This window comes from Dermacentor variabilis, chromosome 6 (genome assembly GCF_050947875.1).
Source record: "Dermacentor variabilis isolate Ectoservices chromosome 6, ASM5094787v1, whole genome shotgun sequence".
In the NCBI taxonomy this organism is placed as follows: Eukaryota; Metazoa; Arthropoda; class Arachnida; order Ixodida; family Ixodidae; genus Dermacentor; species Dermacentor variabilis.
The window spans coordinates 37,933,848-37,955,123 of NC_134573.1; the positions used below are offsets into that span (position 1 = coordinate 37,933,848).

Genomic DNA, 21,276 nt, shown 5'->3' on the forward strand with positions numbered 1-21,276 from the left:
CTCCTCGATTTTGCTGCTTTGCGTTTTGTAGCCTGTTAAAGTAGCCGCGTTGGTGAGTATTTCTTCAAGTGATATTACGTCTGGTTTACGTGTTGCGTGCCTGATGTGTTGCTGTGGAAGCGCCTTCTTGCGTAGAATAGATTCAAGAAAGTTTTTCAGTTGCGTCTTCATGCTGCGGTCTCTTGATATTTCTGGACCACTGATACGCAGTGCAATCAGTGAGATTTAGTCCGCTTGCGCCTGTACTAAACCGCAAGGACTTTCTGATATTTGTAGATTCCAGTGCGTTTGGCTTCATAGAAAAGGGAACAAGTGCTCTAATGCATACGTTCGTAGTGTAATTCGATTTAGAGTAATAGTGTGCATCAATGCAATCAGCTTATTTTTGTGAATCACGACGGTCGCACATACGATTGCGCCAGAATCGTGCTCATCGGTACCACCCCCATTTTTTGAGCTGCAGAATATGATTTGCAGTATAGATTCGCAAATATTTACTTTTAGTTCATTTCATACATACTGCCAATCCTAACGGCGAGATTAGTGGGAAGTGCGTGCAGATAACAAACAATGTTAAATGAAGTGCGAGTACAGGTGCAACAGGAAAAGGCCTCATACAGCATAAGTTATTAGAGCGTATATAACCTAATAAAGTGCACTAAGACCGATAACAAGCAAAGTAAAAACAAAAGAGTGTTTACAAAAAGAGTGGCTCGCTGAATCTAATATTTGAACATAATACGAAGCGAGCTTCACGCTGCAACGACCATAGTAAGATGCATAGAAACGTAATACGGCACTTTACGAACATAATTTAATAAAGTGCGCACGACAATTTTCGAGCGACAGTTGATCTCTGCGAGATACGTAAGTTGCTTTTGTTTAATGAGTTGACAACGACAAGTCAAGACAATGACTTGACTTTAATGACAATTATAACAACTAGCTACGCATGGAGGGACACTATTCCATTCAATAATTGCATGAGGTGGAAATTGAATACTCGAAGCAGTCCGATTCCAATCGGTATTTCTGCAGAGTTTGAGGATGTTTGCGGCGTGTGTGTCCAGTTTCTGATTTATAATATAGGTAGACGGAACTGTCAATGTTAAGCTGGATGTGGATGAATTTCGAAGTGCGAATTTAGCGCGGGGACGTAATGTGAAGATTCTAGCTTTGCCAGTTATTGCTGAAGGGTAATAGATAAACGGTGGTTATTTAATACGAACCTAACCGCTTTTATTTCAAGGCCTTTTAGTTTAATATATATATATATATATATATATATATATATATATATATATATATACATACATACATATATTAGCAAATGGCAAGAAAACGACGTTATTGTATTAAAGTATTGGCCTGATAAAGGTGCTATAGAGTAGGAACTTTCTTTTAAGTGGTGTTCAATTGAGTCCACTTTTAAGAAAGAAGTCTTTTTTGCGCTGATGACGTTACATGGTTTACTCGTAACTCGTAACATTATAGAGCACGACGTGTCATTGGGGCCATTTATTTCTTTTTATGTGATGCAATCGGCAGCAAAGAGCCGCATATTTGTCTTGATAGATGAGGATGTGGCAATAATAAATATAAGGAATGAAATCGAGGCCAGGACACTAGTCTCAGGTACACCTGATGTAACTTCAGTTATTTCTGACTTTTGGTCTTTCATTTCTACGAAAACGCTCCTGTTGTTTAGGTATGGACGAATGCAGTTAGCAATTGCCCTTTTACCCCATACTGCTTCGATATTTAGAATTAGGTTTTGACGCAAAACACACTGAAATGCTTTGGACAAGTCATGTAAATGAAACCAATGTACTTTGAATCTCTGTCACTGGGGATATGTCGTGTACTAATTCAGTTATTTGCATGACGGTTCACAGACCTTTGCGGAAACCATGCCGATGTAGTGATAGGTAGTGTGCTTTTTCAAGATACCTAGCTAAATGTTTAAGAATAATGTGCTCACATAATTTATGCCCGTTGCTTGTTAGTGAAATCGGATGAAACCTTTGAAACGTTGCTTTTATTATCTCCTTTGTGAATTGCGATTACCTTAGGCATTTTCCATTAGTGCGGAGAGGAACACGTCGTGAGTTATTTTCTGAATATTAGGAATAAATATTTGACTGCCAATTCAACATATTGATTCAGGTATTCACTTCGTATGTTGTCGGGTCCAGGTTCTTGATAGTCTAATTTTAACAGCAGTATAAGTATTTCAACCTCGTTAATGGGGAAGGAATCTATACAGTTTATATTTTCGACATGCCGCGGAAATACGTCATCATTTGCGAAACAATTTTTAAAGTACATATTAAACAATATTGCTCTTGCTCTGTGGTCCGTGGGCGAGATTGCGCGGTTCTTCTGGCGTCTACAGCTTAAATAATAGACATTGGGTTTTGGCTGTTTTTATTTTTCATTCCACAGAATTGGAAATTCCTTAGCGTACATAACATTATTTATGTACTTAAATCTAACAATTAGCTCTCCAGAAAACTTGCTGCCACCTAGATTATGTTGCTTTGCTTCATTTAGAGACTGGAGTGAGCCCCTGGCACCATCGATCATCGATAGAACAATGGCCGCGCGTGAAGAATTTAGGGCCACAAACACTAGGCGGAGGCATGAGCAGAATCAACGAGTTCTGTGAATATTTATGGGGCCGCTGGCTGACACTTGGTTTTCTGGATCCTTCTGCTGCGCACTTTCCGACTGCGCTCACTGGCAGCCAGACGTCTGCGTTCTTCCGTCCGACGATCTGCGTCTTGTCGTTGTAGCTTGCGTGTCCTCTTGAAGGAAACAGGTACGTCCAAAGGAACAACTTTTGGGATCGTAGCTTTTTTGTTATCGTACATGCATACACTGTTTCGGCAACGAATTAACTGTAAGGGCGAGGTGTGATGAGGGCGACTCTGATCATTGGCACAAAGGATAGAAGTAAGCATGCATGTGGGAAGTATTAACACATGAGGTAATATCAAAGGCGTGAGAGTAAAACTTAAGGTGTTTTAGAGTCGCAGCTCGGTTTTCGTAGATATGTTACCAAACTATGACGACTAAAACGCTTTAAATTCACGCTTATAACCGTTGAATCATAAGCAAGATAACCAGGCATTCAACAAAAAATGTACTTCTATTGCAGTGTATGCTTTTTAGAAAGTGATATCTCTGATCAGTCATGATTTCAGGAGTTCTTTCTCAATTGGAAATAGCTGGTCAAGGTTGAGGCAATTTTTCAACATGATTCCAGCATATGTGCGGTTTTAGGTCAACTTTGACTGTTTTCTGAAATTACATGTCGCTTTGAGGCGGCATGATTTCATAAAGAACGAAGACTCTGCGAAACAATCATATATTTGGGAGTATCTAGACCTATGGTTTGTGACGTGCACTTTTCGAGTTCGACGTTGAAGAGATACCCGTGGCAGTAGAAGGAGATGGCGTAGAGCGATATGCGAAAGAGGAGAAGGACCGGAGAACCGCCCACAGGTGACGTGTGACCGAGGAGCACATAGCGTTGGGGTTGGTGCTAATTCCAGTGGCCCCTGATTTCAGAGGGTCAGAGAGCGCAAACAATTGTAGTGCGGTTGGCAGTGGACTGTACAATACCTGCTACGGATTGTGACCGCCAGTGAAGTCAACGTAAAGGGATCCGGCCGTGGAGAAACAGACGTCCGGGTTTCCATCAGTTAGCACGAGTAAAAAAAAATTGTTACATGACGCCTGGGTACATTCAGCCGCTATAAAATATGGTACCACAACATTTCTCTCTCGAGGCGGTGGTTTAGGTGGCGTTGCAGGAGAAATTTCGATGTCACGCAGAGCGGCGGAAAAGCGACGAGGAACAAATAACAGATAAGAAAAGAATTCGGGAGAAGAGAAGCTCGAGAACGACAGCGTGTCTGCAGAGACAGGCATAGGACCGAAGAATTGAAAGCAAGGGCCGTTTATTCACATGTTTGGCGCATCGAATACAGGGAAGATGACAAATAAGGCGAAAAATGAAAAAAATTAGGGAAAATGTGGATAGAAGCAGCCCAGGGGTACTTCGCATCATCATCATCATCAGCCTGGTTACGCCCACTGCAGGGCAAAGGCCTCTCCCATACTTCTCCAACAACCCCGGTCATGTACTAATTGTGGCCATGCCGTCCCTGCAAACTTCTTAATCTCATCCGCCCACCTAACTTTCTGCCGCGCCCTGCTACGCTTTCCTTCCCTTGGAATCCAGTCCGTAACCCTTAATGACCATCGGTTATCTTCCCTCCTCATTACATGTCCTGCCCATGCCCATTTCTTTTTCTTGATTTCAACTAAGATGTCATTAACTCGTGTGCGTTCCCTCACCCAATCTCTTTCCATAGCTCGTTGCGTCACCCTCAATTTGAGTAGAACCCTTTTCGTAAGCCTCCAGGTTTCTGGTAAGACACAGCTCTTATACACTTTTCTCTTGAGGGATAATGGCCACCTGCTGTTCATGATCTGAGAATGCCTGCCAAACGCACCCCAGCTCATTCTTATCCTTCTGATTATTTCCGTCTCATGATCCGGATCCGCCGTCATTACCTGCCCTAAGTAGATGTATTCCCTTACCACTTCCAGTGCCTCGCTACCTATTGTAAATTGCTGTTCTCTTCCGAGACTGTTAAACATTACTTTAGTTTTCTGCAGATTAATTTTTAGACCCACTCTTCTGCTTTCCCTCTCCAGGTCAGTGAGCATGCATTGCAATTGGTCTCCTGAGTTACTAAGCAAGGCAATATCATCAGCGAATCGCAAGTTACTAAGGTATTCTCCATTAACTTTTATCCCCAATTCTTCCCAATCCAGGTCTCTGAATACCTCCTGTAAACACGCTGTGAATAGCATTGGAGAGATCGTATCTACCTGCCTGACGCCTTTCTTTATTGGGATTTTGTTGCTTGCTTTATGGAAGACTACGGTGGCTGTGGAGCCGCTATAGATATCTTTCAGTATTTTTACGTACGGCTCGTCTACACCCTGATTCCGCAATGCCTCCATGACTGCTGAGGTTTCGACAGAATCGAACGCTTTCTCGTAATCAATGAAACCTAAATATAAGGGTTGGTTATATTCCGCACATTTCTCTATCACCTGATTGATAGTGGGAATATGGCCTATGGTTGAATAGCCTTTACGGAATCCTGCCTGGTCCTTTGCCTGACAGAAGTGTAAGGTGTTCCTGATTGTATTTGCGATTACCTTAGTAAATAGTTTGTAGGCAACGGACAGTAAGCTGATCGGTCTATAATTTTTCAAGTCTTTGGCGTCCCCTTTCTTATGGATTAGGATTATGTTAGCGTTCTTCCAAGATTCCGGTACGCTCGAGGTTATGAGGCATTGCGTATACAGGGTGGCCAGTTTCTCTAGAACAATCTGACCACCATCCTTCAACAAATCTGCTGTTACCTGATCCTCCCCAGCTGCCTTCCCCCTTTGCATATCTCCCAAGGCTTTCTTTACTTCTTCCGGCGTTACCTGTGGGATTTCGAATTCCTCTAGACTATTTTCTCTTCCATTATCGTCGTGGGTGCCACTGGTACTTTATAAATCTTTATAGAACTCCTCAGCCACTTGAACTATCTCATCCCTATTAGTAATGATATTGCCGGCTTGGTCTCTTAACGCATACATCTGATTCTTGCCAGTTCCTAGTTTCTTCTTCACTTTTAGGCTTCCTCCGTTCCTGAGAGCATGTTCAATTCTATCCATATTATACTAGCTTATGTCAGCTGCCTAACGCTTGTTGATTAACTTCGAAAGTTCTGCCAGTTCTATTCTAGCTGTAGCGTTAGAGGCTTTCATACATTGGCGTTTCTTGATCAGATCTTTCGTCTCCTGCGATAGTTTACTGGTATCCTGCCTAACGGAGTTACCACCGACTTCCATTGCACACTCCTTAATGATGCGCACAAGATTGTCGTCCATTGCTTCAACACTAAGGTCCTCTTCCTGAGTTAAAGCGGAATACCTGTTCTGCAGCTTGATCTGGAATTCCTCTATTTTCCCTCTTACTGCTAACTCATTGATCGGCTTCTTATGTACCAGTTTCTTCCGTTCCCTCCTCAGGTCTAGGCTAATTTGAGTTCTTACCATCCTGTGGTCACTGCAGCACACCTTGCCGAGCACGTCCACATCTTGTATGATGCCAAGGTTAGCGCAGAGCATGAGGTCTATTTCATACTCTGCAGTAACCCTGGCATCATACTTCTAGGTAACCATTAAGTGAGGAGGAAGCTCATGACGATATCAGTTGATAGTTATCGCATGACATTAGGCCATAAGGCGTAAATTTAATTATTCATACACAAAGCAACTGCACCTCCCTCTCCCCTCAAAGAAAAGGAGAAACATGCTGCAACATTTAGAACCCTGTTACATCAGCCCAACGCGCTACCCATTCGACCACGGACTACCCAGAGATCCAGGTAGGCGGCGAAACAGTTTATATAAACAAGCAAGCATAGACACGAACACAGATACGTAGCCCCGGGAAAGGGCGTTAAATACACCAAGAATGGCAAGTTCATTATTACATGAGGGAAGGTGAAATGATGACAGAGAAAACATGCAGAATCGAGAACTTCTGCAGATAAGCGAGAAAAGCGCGGCACAGTTAGAAAACACGAGGCCTCGTCCGGAGCAAAAGCAGCATATATATAGTCGCTCGTCTGGACTTGTTTACGTAAATGCCTGCAAGACGGGTCTGACAATTTCATCTTTACGAAGGCTTTAGCGACCAACAACTTTGAGTACACTACGGTTAGGTGCAGTTATGGCACGTGCTGCTGGTGTAAAGTGGACGTTGTCAATTTATGACACGAATAATGATGCTGGTAAACGAGTCGACTGCTACTGTTGCTCAAGCTACATGTTTGCGAAAAACATTCACCAAAGAAAATGTAACAAGAAAAACGCAACAGTTCAATGCTCAGTTGTGCGATGAAGGCGTTCCCACTACGATATAACCGATATGACGCAACTTCTTGGCGGCGCCACATCATAGTATCACTGACGGAACAATGACAGTGGAAGAACGATTTAAAGCAGACGCATAGCTTTCAAACAGGTCATAAAAACTAGGTGGAGACCTGGCCAGGTGCATAGAGTTCGCGCATATTTATATCATTCCAGACCAAGACTTGATTGTCTGGATCGTTCTCTCATCACATTTAGTAACTCTGCACTGGGAAGGCACGAGGCAGCACCTCCCGTCTCTCGGACTCTGTACATCGCGTCTCCGTAGCTCTCCGCGCTAACTGGAAAAAAAAGGACGTATGTGCAAGCCAACCCACTTTTTTTAACAATACCGTGATTTTTCCTTGCCATTTTACGGTACTCTTTAGCAAATAAGTTGCGATTATAAAAAGTAAAGTAGTAGTTCGTAGAACAGTGCGTTTCTCGCAGGACGTCACGCACCGCCTTGGGCGTTAGAATACATGTGTAAAACACCAGCTTATTAGCCACATACTTGAAATCGAATAATTTTAAACAATCATTTGAGGAAAGCGCTCTTACTGCAAGACTGAACCTATGCTGGCGTTAAACACATTCTTCACATTCATGTCTTCACATTCTAATAAAACACGCTCCATCGTTTCTCTAGCTTTACTGCAGCAAGCACATGCTTCTCCTTCCTTCTTATATCTCGCTTTATAGATGCGTGTTCTAAGACATCCTGATCTCGCTTCGAAAAGTAATGAGCTTCCCTTTGAGTTATCATAAATTGTTTCTTTCCTGATTTCGTTTTTTCCTTTTAAGCAGTTACTCATGGCAAGTCTCCTTTCCTTTGCCGCCACCAATGCGATTATTTCAGCCTCTCTCATTTTCCGCTTGACGTTATTTGTTGCTGTGTTGCTCACCCTACAGGCCGCATAGTTCCTGGTAACCTTCCTAGTTCCTTTCCCACACTGCGAATCAATGTTTTTTTCTGCTCAGATGCCTCAACAGACTCCCAGCCGATTTAATTTTTTCCATATTCCACAGTCGTTCTTCATAACCAATTTTGCTGTGAGCTTCCCTCTCTTCAAAACTAGTCCAGCCCATATCACCCTGAACAGCTTCATTTGTAGTCTTTCCATGAGCGCCCTGTGCGAGGCGTCCTACTGAACTTTGGTTCCCATCGAGTCCTGCTTGTACCCCTGATTTCAAGCAAACAACCGCATTTCCAAAAGCAAGTCATGGAACCATTACACCTTTCCACATACAACGGAGCACCTCGTACCTATTGTATTCCCATAGCCCTCTCTACTTCATTACGACTGCATTTCTCTTCCCCTTTACTGTCATTGTCTTTTTTCCTTTGTTTCCATATATCTATTGCCTTCCTTTATCCATATACCAAGGTATTTATATTCTTTTACTCGAGGCATTTCCTGGCCTTGTATTTCCAATGTCTGTCCACTGTTTTCAGTGAATACCATAACACCTGACTTTAAAACACTAAATTTCAAACCAAATTCTCGCCTTGCTCTCCTCAGATATTAGCCACATGATGCAAATCAATTTGCTTGTTAGCTGCCAATACAATGTCGTCCGCATATAATAAACCTGGAAGCTGCTGCTCTACTACTGCACCCGCCTGTTTGTATGAGAGATTAAACCCGATATTACTTCTTTACAGCGCCCTCTCATCCCTCACCATGTACATGAAAACAGCAGTGGGGTAAAGGGCACCCCTGCCTTAGGCAATTGTTATCAGCTTTCTCCTCGCTCATCATCTGTTTTCATTCAACGCAAACGATATTTTCTAGGTAAATCTCTCTCAAAAGCTGTAGACAATCGTCTCCTAAGCCTTGCCCTTGGTAAATATCCCACAAAATGTTGCGGTCTACGCTGTCGTTGCACGCTACTGTAATGTCTAAAAAGGCCACATATAACAGTCTGCTTTCTACTCTTGATATTTATTTATTTACAAATACTGCTATCCCATGAATTGGGACATTGCAGGAGTGGTACAGAAGATTATTCATAAACAATATTAGGAAAGTGCATGATTACAAATGTGAGTGTAATGCTTTACAGAAGAAACAGTACAGTGTCATAAAAAAGATACATGATTTGGCAATTCTCGCACAAAATCATCAACAGACATTTCACGTAACGTGTCATCTAAATCGTTCCTTAATTCAACTGTGAAACGAAAAAATGAAAATTTGTAGCTATCTAAAAGCGGCATAAACGGCACGATGTTAAGCGGGTTGGAACAGCGCGTGACACGTGCTGAAGAACTGGCGAAAGAGAAGGGGGCGTCAACATAAATACGCTTGTTGATAATCTTGTGAAGTAGGATAATGCGATCACCTGTTCGTCTGTGTTCAAGTGTGTCAAGTGATAACGTGCGGGCGTGAACTGTGGGAGAGAAGTGACGGTCGTAACGCTTATATATAAATCTTATTGCTTTTTTCTGCACATTTTCAAGTTTAATAATATCTTTGGCGGAGTGAGGCGACCAGACCGCCGATGCATATTCAAGTACAGGCCTTACTAAAGATTTGTACGCCGTCAGCTTACAGTTTTTGGTTGCATCTTTTAATGTACGTTTTAAGAACCCGAGCTTCCTGAGTGCCTTGGAGCAAGTTAAATCTATATGCCTAGACCAATTCAAGTTTGAACAGAATGTTACACCTAGGTACTTAAACTCGTTTATGCGCGTTAGTTGATGTGTGTTGTTAGTGTACGAAAAATGAAAACGATTTTTCTTGTTAGTGAATGGCATCGATGCAGTTTTGCTAAAATTTAACCTCATCTGCCGTGTGATGCTCCAATCACAGAAAGAAGAAAACACATTGTTTAGAATAAGCTGGTCGTATGCATTATTTATATTTGAATACAGAACGCAGTCGTCTGCATATAAACGGATTTTAACTGACGTGTTATTAGTTATCTGGACGACGTCATTAATGTAAATGAGAAATAAAAGTGGTCCTAGAACTGATCCCTGCGGGACGCCAGATGTTATATGGACAGATGTTGATTGAGAGTGATTAAACGTGACAAACTGTGATCTTAATCGCAAGTAGTCCTTAATCCAGCCTATTAGTTGGACGCCGTGAGTTCCCTTGAAAAAGGCACCAAGTTTGGTAATGAGCTTACTATGACAAACCAAATCGAATGCTTTTGAATAGTCGATAAAAATGGCGTCCATCTGACCGTGATGATTTAGGCATGATGCTATATCGTGCGTGAATTCAATTAACTGCGTGAGAGTAGAAAACCCAGCCCGAAACCCATGCTGATTATTAGACAGAAGATTATTGTTAGACAAGTACAAGACAATATGTTTATGAATAATGTGTTCCAATACCTTGGAGCAAGTGCATATTAACGAAATTGGTCTATAATTGGAAAGGCTTTGTTACCAGACTTAAATACTGGTACTATATTAGCTATTTTCCAGGTTTGTGGAACGGTTTCAGTTTGGAGAGATTTTTGGAAAATAACAGTCAAGTACCGGGCGCACCACTCAGAATACTTCTTTAGGAACATGTTAGGTATATTATCAGCTCCAGCACTTTTAGTCGTGTCAATTTGCAACAAAAGATTCAGAACTCCATTGTAGCTTATATCCAACTTCGGGAAGGCTGGCAATTCAGTAACTAAACTAAACATCGGTCTAGTGTCGTTGTCGCTGTCAAATACCGATTTAAAATATTTATTAAAAGCTTCAGAGGTAACAAGGGTTAGAACATGGTTTACCATTAACAACAAAGGATGAAGAACAGCGACCAGACGGAGTAATTGTTTTCCAGAATTTGTGTGGGTTGGTTTCCATGAATGTTGTTAGTGTGTTCTCATAATAAAATTTCCTAGCGTCATGCATTTTGGTTCGTAGAGCCGTTTTCAAGGAAACTAGAAGCGCACCATCACCTATATGCTGTGGCTTACATCGCTTGCGAAGTCTCTTTATGCGACGGATAAATTGCATAATTTCCCTGCTGTACCAGATATGTTTGGGATTTCTTTTAACACACTTCTTGGGCACAAAGTTACATAGACAGTCATGCACAACTTTATAAAATCGCTCAACCAACATGTCAATATTACAGTGTTCACTACTAAATAAAAAATCATCAAAATGTAACGCCAGAGCACCAAGTATCATGATATCATCAGCACGAGTGAAGTCAGTAATCATCCTGTATTCTGGTCTTTTGCGTTCAGGTGCAATATTCAATTTAAGAACGACTACTTTGTGATCAGACAGACCATCACCGACTTCACATTCGAAACCACATTTAACCAACTGCTCATTCAAAAGCACAAGATCCAGCAAAGAGTCACCACGCGTAGGAGACTGGACAACTTGTGAAAAATCGAAAGAAACTACTATGTCAATAAGCATGTCACACTGTACCTTGTCGCGACCAGTCGATACGAGTGAAGCCCAATCTATGCATGGCAAATTGAAGTCCCCACACAAGACCATTTTGTAGTTATCTAATCTATGTGCTGCGATATAATCATTCAGAGCAAGAAACACATTGTAATTGGAATTTGGAGGACGATATATTACACCTATTACTAACGTTGACAAGGAAATATTAACTTTGCACCAAACTGACTCAGTTTCTGGAAGCTCGGGTAGCAAAGAAAAGTCGATGCCATCCTTAATGAATAAGGCCACACCACCACCACGACCGGACGATCTATATTTTCTCAAGACGCAATAACCAGGTGGTACAAATTCTTCATCTAAGATTGAGTTATTGAGCCAAGTTTCGGTCACACAAATCATAGAAGGGTGGTAAGTTTCTATAAGCCAGTTAAAATTAACAATTTTGTTGAGTAAACTGCGAGAATTCACATTTAAAAGCGTGAGGCAAGGCATTTTACTTCGAGCATTTTCGTTCAGTAATCTGGTCTCACACTGGTCACGTCATTCCCGGTGGAGCGATTCACCATCATGGTTGTTCGCAAGCCTCACACGCGTGTTAGACTGCGAGTCCCACGTATAAGCGGCACGATCGATAAAAAGTTTATCGCGGACCAGCTTAATCTTTGCCCCGTTGCGCTTTTCTTCTTGCGCTGATCGCCAAAGCAATGTCCTTTTTTGCGCCGTTTCCCGAGAGCAGTCGTCAGAGATACTGTAATTGATCCCTTTCAGTTTGCTGCATTGTTTGAATATGGCTGCTTTTTCATCATAGTCATATAACTTCATAATAACTGGTCTGTGCCCCTCTTTTTTCCTGTGACCAATCCTGTGAATGCGCTCCACCGATGAAATAGTGACGCCAAGAGTATCAGAAAAAATTCCCTTCAACACTTTTTCTTCAATATCCTGTCTTGTCTCGTTAATGCTCTCCGGAACACCGAAAACAATCAGATTATTTCTTCGCGCTCTGTATTCCAATTCAATCAGTCTTTGTTGGTGTTGGTCGACTGTGCGATGAAGATGTTGGACAGTACTTTCAAGGGTAGTCAATTTACCGCTCAGCTCGGAGAAAGATTCTAGTTTTAGTTCAATGCCAGCTAATCTAGCTTCCATCTGTGTCTGCTTGTCCAGGATTTGCTGCAATAACGCCTGTGTTGTTGGACCCGGATTGGTTTCAACGTCCCCGGATAGCATAAGTAAAAGACGTGACCATAACACACTGTGCATTTCAGAAATGTTCACTGGGAGCGGCAGTACTAAAAGAAAAGGATCATTTGAGCAAAAATGTGATACAGAAGTGTAATATCCAACCTGCAAGATAATCCATGCATGTTTGAACGACATGTTCAACGCCGTACCGCCGTTCCCACTGAAGACGGGTCGATGTAGGGGCGCTTTTATACGCTCGGTGTCAGGTGACGTGCCCCTGCCGGGGTGTATCCGAAGGCTTTCCATGGTGACGTCACAGTGAATGATGAAGGATGGTTCAGGCAAGGCAGGAAGTCTGTAGCTCGTTCCTTGCGAGGCAGTCATAAGCGGCACAATCTGCAAGATAATCCATGCATGTTTGAACGACATGGTCAACGCCGTACCGCCGCTCCCACTCAATGCACTGAGTAAGAACAAGTAAGTTGTCCTCCAAGGGCCGACCTATTCTGAGGCCATTCTGAAGTTCTCCCAAAATGACAATATTCTGTGCCCATGCTTGCAGCTATAATTTGATTGTCGGCATTGCTTGCTTGTATATTACCGATGTAATGGTCAATGGTCTGTACGAGTGAATTCTTTCTCCCCCTTATATTTATAAACTATATGGTATTTTTTATAGTACTTTTTTAGTATGGTAAACTATATGGTCAATCTTTTAAAGTTTTTTTTTCCACTGCTTTCACCAGAGCTCACTTTCTTTTTGTCCTAGCTCATTATTCAGCGTAATGGGAACCTCGTCTAGCCCTGTCGCTGTGCTCAGGAAGTCTCTCTTCGGTTGACTTCCAGTTGAAACTTCTCAGCATCAGCTCCTTTTCCATGTGGTTCTCTTTCATGCTCTTTCTTTCTTCAGATATCACCTCGTCATTGTCTTGCAAAGATTTGGCTGTTATTTTTCGGATCTGATTTAATGCCGCTTCCCCTTCCAATTTGTTCCCATCTTAGTCTAGGGTATGTTGTTTTATTGTTGTTGACTTCCCGCCTAATAATCTTATGTGGTGCCAAAATATTCTAGGTGTGGCCTTCTTTCTCTCACGTATTTCTGACAACCAACCTTCACTTTCGCCTTCTATCTATTTTTTGCACCAGTATTAGAACCGTAGACTTTCTTCCCCCGCATATTCCCCATTTACTGACTACTTCTTCCTGCAGCAACTGCGCCGTCTTTGGCGGCCTGTGCTCTCGTGATACTTTCTGTCGTTCGGGGATCGCTTCTCGTATCTCCCTGTTCCTCTAGCTTTTAGGTTTTTTTTCTCTTTACAACGAACATGTTATTTCTCTTTCCGTATTTCTGACATAATTACACTTAGAAGCTCACTATATTCCCGCTCTTTACTTGGCCATTTGCCAGGTTCTTCCTCGACTCTAGTGACTATATTCGTTATTTGTTCAGCATTCAAATTTGGACTGTTCATTTTACACTATTTGCTCTCTTTCCCAACTACATATTCCATGTTCAAAATGATGCGTTTATGGTCACTCCCTATGCTGCCATACCCTTTCTCATCAATGACGATTTATCTCAACTTATCATGAATTGCTGCTCTCATCAGACAGTAATCAATGGTCGATTGCTGGTTTCCAACTTGCCACGCGAGCTGCCCTTCACATTTAGGCCCTATAATCTCTATAACAAGGTTATGTTGCTCACAAAGTTCTAGCATTGACTTCCCGTTGTTGTCGGTATAGCCATCTAAATCCTGTGTGTCGGCATTCAGGTCACCTAATAGGATAATTGCGACATTATTCCCGAAACCCTTAATATCAGCCGCTATGCATGCCACTAACTCTTTAGCTTTCCCTGTGCAAATATTTCCAATCCACAAATACGTAACGCCCAGCCAAGTTTTTCCCCCACTCATTGTACCTGATAACCAAAGATGCTCTTGACATTTTGCATTTACTCTTTTCTATTTGGCTCCCTGATGGATAAGCATTCCGACTCCCCCTCCATTTCTTTCCGACTTAGTTCTGTTGCACCCCTCCCAAAAATAATTCTCTATCACAGACGGCTCTTTCCAGTCTCTAAGGTGCGATTCTGTAACTGCATACACCCCTATTTGTTCTCTATTTAACTGCTCCTCAATCTCTGCGCACTTTTCCTTTCTTTTCCCGCCCTGCATGCTTATGTAGCCTATTGCATGACGAGCTTTCTTTCTTGCTTTCCTCCTTTTTCTATTATTGACAGTGATGATATACTGAGGTTCCCTTAGGGGAATTCCTCCATTACTACCTACTCTGGCCGCCTGAGCGCCCGTGCTCCCCCTAAAACGTGACAGCGCTACCAGCATGTCGTCAGCCCACTTCTCGTGCAAGCAAGCCTGTATTTGAAGTGGACTGAATCCCGTTCAAAACCACCACACCTTCTCAACTCCCTGTTTACTTCGACAACCTCGAAACCTTTATCTCGACTCAGTTTCCATATCGCTTCATTAGCAGCCACTACGGCTCTTTGTACGTGACTCACGTACGGGCACCTCCGGTAAGGTGCACACCACGGTCTGCACCTGAGGGGATAGTTCGCGCAAGTCGTCCACCCCCTTCGCGAAGCGCTGGGCTAGTCCAGTCCCTTTCTTATTTAGGATCTCGTTTAGCCCACCTGCTACTATGACAAGGTTGCGCACGTGGGCATTTCCTAAAAGCTTTGCTGTTGCTCGCACCATGACAGAGCCCAGTGTGTGCCCTGGAAATGTCCCTACAGCCACACTTTTAGCGCATTTCGCCCTCTCCAAAATTGCTTGTGAGCACCTAGCCACGTTTGAGTCACCGGCGATAATCACCATTTCACTATCTCCTACCTCACCCTGATTCCCTTTGTTCGTTTGCACGTGATTCGGACTCGACAAGGGGCACTGACCCCGCGCTCCTGCTTATTGTGTGTGGTGGCCTCAAGGTAGGTGGCGCTCTTTCCAGCTACCTCCTCTCCACGTTGCACGCGTTCCATGTGCTTTGCTGACATTCCCTCTCCTGTCACGCAGGGGGACTGCGTTCTATTATCACGACCATTTTCGTCCCCAATGGCGGCCGTGTTCAGCTTCTCCTCAGCAGCTTGAAGTCTTTCTTGCACTACCTTCCGTGCATTTTTAATTATTTTCCGTGCATGTTTAATTAGTTTCCGTGAGCGTTGCTCGTTGTTGTTTATCAACTGCGAATCACGTCGCGAAGAGTCAGACGTCGCCCTCTCTTCCGTTGTTCTTTCGCGCGCTGGCCCGCTTGCTCGATATGCCACTCTCTCTCTTACCCTTCTCCCATCCCCGAGCGTAGGGTAGCCAACCAGACTACTGATTGGTTAACATCCCTGTCTTCCTGTATTCTTCTCTCTCTGCATTTCGCAGGTCTTTCACTTCACCTTTTTATTGTGGACGCCGTCAGTGCCGCATCATTGTAGTTTGACGATCGGCACGTCTGAGCAGGCGCGATCACACTAAGCTATGCGCCCAAGCGTGCCAAGCCCATACCGTTGAATCCCATGAATGTTAAAGCGAACTGCTTACCGTATTCGGCTGTCTTTATGGTTGATAAGAGGTCAGTGGGCGGTCGTAAGTTCTGCTGATGAGCAAGGAACACATTCGTTAGTTTTGTTGCTCTCTCGCCAACTATATTTTGCTCGCTTTCTCTCGTTCTTTCGTTCGCTCGCTCGTTTGGGCTATTCGCTTGTACTGACATCATCGGCGGTGGTTTTCGCACATTGTTTTTGTATACATTGTGCTCACGGTAGAATTATCAGCAACACTTTCTGCAGTTCACTGCTCTTTGTATTTTCCTGCGTATGCTTCAGTAGCTACGTGTGATTGCAATTGGTTCCATTCGACGATAGTGCGTTGTATAAATGAATTTGCAAAACGGTGCAAGTGACCCATCGGTCATTTCACAATTGCACCGGTGGTAATGACAAAAAAACATACTGCAGGAGACTGGAAGAAATCGACAGAAACAATTGAATGATGAGAAAGTTTATGAACAAGTGAAAGTTATTGATACAGAGGATGCGCTATCATAATCAGCAAAAACGCCCGCGTGGTCTACTGACTGGTAGCGCTCCTTCGAAGTCGGTATGGAGCCGTTATCTGCATCATAAAGAGCGGCTTCAATGTTACTGCACTTACGCACCATTTCTTCGTGGCCTGTTGCGCTGTCAACTTCATTCGCAATCACTCGTTTCTTCTGGCGTGAGGTCAACACGAAAAAAGGCTTTTAAACTGAAGCTTTCTTTGCCTCTTCCCTCGACTTTCCCACTGCTGCTGCTGTGGGCTGCTCTCGCGCACACCGCGTCGGGGGATGGTTCAGAACGTGTATATAGATGACAGCGCGAGTAAGAGAGAAAAGGTGACGGGAGAAACTCGTTCTCACCCCACCACGTCGAATGTGCACAATGTCCTCTGGAGCTCCCTGGCCGTCGCCACATTAGCTGCTTGGGAGCCGTAATTTTCCGTGACCCCCCTCAGAAGCATTACACAAATTGCAGCGTTTACCGTTCTACTAACGTGCGAGGCCAGAGGGGACGCAGATAGAACTGTAGAGAGGAGAAGAACGAGAGGGAGAAGAGGCAGTTTCAAAATACGAGAGGGGTGAGGTGACGTCAGAAGCAGTTGCGCGGAAACAGTATAAGCTTAAGTTCAAGATACGGTACAGTACGTACTGCTATTTCTGAAAAATAAGCGTCACGCAAATATCTCAAGCGGCCAGCTGAGGCAGGGCGTGCAGAAGCAGATCTTCCATAATTAAAGCACACCGCAGGGTCCAGGAGACACTACGGAAGCGGTCGACCGTCAAATCAACACTTCTGTGGCCGCCGCATTCGCTTTGCGGCTATGGATTTGCTAGAGGTCGTGAATTTGATCGCAATCGTAGTAGCCGCACTTCGGCGGGCGCGAAATAGAAAATGCATGTGCACTTAGATTTTGCTACCCCTTAAAGAGCATCACGGTGTCAAAATTAATCCGGAGTCCGTCACTACGGCTTGCCTCATAATTCGAGTGTGGCTTCGGAACGTACAGCCCCATCATCCGTTTCAAGTTTAATACGTCTGCCACAATGCGATGTGCCAAGTGAGGAAATGGCTACGCTCAAGCCTCTCAGAAATTATAAAATGTGGCGCACAACAACGCCTCAATCAAACAACTCTCCCTGTTTGTTCTGTGAACTACGTAGACAAACAGCAGGGGTGCACGCAAGATAGCGTTTAACATCAACTCACCATCTCGTGTTATCCTAAACGTTGAAGAAATTAAGCTTTAGCCGTCAACATAACCGCTAATTATCGTCAATCAAAGCATCCAGCACTGAATGCTTCGCTTAGATCGATTCCCACAGTGCGCGGGATCTGGATAATTTTTCCCTAAACGAACCCATGCTAATGCAGGGCGAATACAGCAGCAATTGACACGACGATGCCGCTTGATAAATGGAGAATTCTTCCGCTGAGAATGGCGCCGTCGAAAACCGCGCGCGCTAACTCAACAGATACGGCCAGTCTTATGAAAACGTTTTCGAAATATATTCAGCCCTTGTTTTTGAGCTATGCTGTTTGCGACGTTATTAATGCGTCGAGTTTATCCAAAAAACTGCTTGAGACGTTGAATCCGTTAATATGACGTTTTGAAGACTTTGTGTGCTACCTGGTTGACCTCTGTATGCTGCGCTAGGTTTCAGCGACGAGGCCGTTTGGTGACGATTTGGCGTGGATCGAGAACCTGAAGCGATCCTACAGATCCTTTCTCAGTAACTCCAACTTTATTGGACAGGTGGCGCAGCAAAGCGCTGCACACGTGCGAGGGATCGCCCAGGTAACACACAATGTCTTGAAAACGTCGTATTAAGGGATTCGACGTCTGAAACGGATTTTTGACCGAAATCGACGCATCAAAGACGTTTCAAACAAGATAGCCTAAAAACGAGGGGTGAATACGTTTTGATACCGTTGGAAGCCAGACAGCTTAAAAACGAGGGGTGAATACGTTTTGAATACGACCTCACATGACTCGCTCTATCTTTTTAATTATCAAGCGTACCGGGTACATTTTCGACAGCGCCGTTTCGGCGGGAGAATTCCTCGCTTGTCAAACAGCACTCGTGGTGTCAATTGCTCCTCTATACGGCCTAGATCAGAATGAATGAAACATCTAAGCCGCCCTTACGGCAATGGTAGTCGGTCGAGCCTTCAACAGGAAGAAAGATCTGTATGACAACCCGTTTCCTTCCAGTGTCTTTGGCATATTAAAGGTTTCATCACTAAATGTTACAACGCCTCCTCCAAAATGAGCAGCGTCGCATGCAAGTGCTCCAAAATTTTCGCTGGACAAGGCAGCTTTGACGTGTTTCCTCTTACTGACAATGCAGTGATGTGAATACCTTACCGCTGAACTAAATTTTTTTTTACTGCTGAGGCACGAGTGCTGCACAGTTTTCGTGCGTAGAAAGCTACCATTTTGTGTCTAAGCGTCTGAATAGTGAAAACTACGGTTTTATTATAAACAGTAGCGTCATTTTATTTCCTCCTTGTGTAAGAGAACGCTGTAAACGTTTTCACTAATCTAGCATGTACAAGTTCACAATGCTTTGCATAAGTACGTATCCATTTACCCATTATATATATATATATATATATATATATATATATATATATATATATATATATATATATATATATATATATATATATATAATGTGTGTGTGCACATGTTTACCTCCATATGAAATTTCAGGTGATATATTATGCATCTGCAATACAGTAAGCATACATTATTCATCAAATAACGCGCTTCCCCCTGGGACCCGCGAACATCACTTTTGGTGCCAACGGAGTGACACATCGGTACAGTCGTTTCTAATAACGGTGCTTCGTACAAAGTGTGGCAACGAATTCTATGCTGTGAGCACAATGAACATTAAACAATTTGCAGAAACCATCGTCGATGATTGTTAAGGCAAGCGATTAGTCTGAGCGAGCGAACAAAAGAACGCGAGAGAAAGCGAGCTAGAGAGAGAGCGAAATATAGTTAGCGTGAGAGCGAACGAACGAACGCGCGAGCGTTTTCCTTGAAAATCAACAGTCCGGCGACGACTGAACGACTGCGAAAAATTAAAGTTGTTTCCCTCTCTCTGAACAACTATGAAAACATCCGATGGAGAGGAGACAGAAAGCTATTCGCTTTAATATTTCTGAAACTCGGCGTTATAGGCTCGTCACGCTTGGGCGCAGAGCGTGGTGTGATCGCACTTATATAATAGCGGCAATTGTTTTTTAACATGCTGTAACCACAATGACGCGGCACTGAAAGCGGAAAGCGTCCGAAATAAGAGAGGAAACTGAAAGGCCTTGCGGAACGCCCAGTGGCAACTTCCAGCTCGCCACTCTTGCTGCAGGTGGAGTGGCGACAGAACAACGGAAGAGCGCGCGGCGTCTGGCTTTGCGCAACATGATTCACGGGTCGAGAAGTACAAAAGCGCAATGCGCACGACCACGCAAGACGCGCACACCAAGCCGCCACGCCGCGGCGCGTCAGCCTCTTTAGCGGCTTCGACAATATTCAACAATCCATCAACGCGATCCAACCTTGCGCAAGGTGGCGATACCGTCGTCACATCATGTGACCAAGGCGGCCACGTGATTCGTGAGGCCGGGCAGCCATAGGTGTTCTGTGGCCGGGCATAGTGGCGTGTTGCGTCAGCACACTCGCATTGCGCTGTGGTTGGTTTGCGGCTGTTCTAAATATGCTGCCGCTGCCCTTTGCCATGTAAGTGTTGCAGTGTTTTGCCGCCAAGAAAACGACATACTGTGGTTAGTTTGGGTTGTTCGATCTGTTTGTGTGGTTTTAATTTGGAAATCAGTAGTGTTTTCAATTGGTATGTGACCAAGGCGGCCACATTGTTCGTGAAGCCGGGCATAGTTGCGTTATCGCACTCGCATGGCACTGTAGTCTGTTTGCGACTGTTCTGAATGTGCTGCCCCTGCCCTTTGTCATGTAAGTGTTGCAGTGTTTTGCCGTCAAGAAGACGACACTCTGTGATTAGTTTGGATTGTGCGATCTGTTTGTGTGGTTTTAATTGGAGCGCGCCAAGTGGAGGGCACTAATCAGCTCTTCAAGTTCATTGTCATGTTATGTGAGGCGCCTTTTCACTGACGCTGTAATTAAGGCGTTAAGGGCAGTATAACGACGAAAGTTAGAGGGACGAAATCGTGCCTGTGTGTCCCTAGCGTCGGTATCGGCCGCTATGCGTGATCCTAACAAGGAAGCATTTTGCAGAATGCGAAGAAAGGCGGCAAAGTTGCTGTCTCTGCCCACCTTGCCGATCTCCGCAATAGAGCCGTCATCGTGGTATTTTAGTCTCCCATTTAGCAAGAGTGTTGCAGACATGAGAAATGGTACAAGCGGGCTTTTTTTTAATGATTCAGTACTAGCGCGGTATCCCAAGAGGTGAGGTCAAGTGCCCTCCCTATTTTCTTTCCTCGCCCTACAGCGCACTGACAGGATTTTGCGTCCACCATACCGTGCTTTTATCGTTTGCACTTCAGGTTCTCGATTGTTTTCGCCCCCTTTACCCACGTGATGGGTATTTCATGGTCTTACGGGGAACTTGTGTCCAATATATGAAACGGCCAAATTCGATTTTATTTGACGCTTCAAATGGTAGTAATGTATTGAGCCCCTTGTAGC

General features: G+C 43.8%; 1 protein-coding gene across 1 annotated transcript in view; it reads left to right on the top strand.

Moving 5' to 3' along the window:
• The first annotated feature begins 2,733 nt into the window (after positions 1-2,733).
• LOC142584127 (uncharacterized) overlaps positions 2,734-21,276 on the top strand; it is a 285,878-nt gene continuing 267,335 nt past the window's right edge. The window contains exon 1 of the mRNA XM_075694302.1: positions 2,734-2,821. The gene's annotated coding sequence lies outside the window, so the exon portion shown is untranslated. The remainder of the gene's footprint in view (positions 2,822-21,276) is intronic.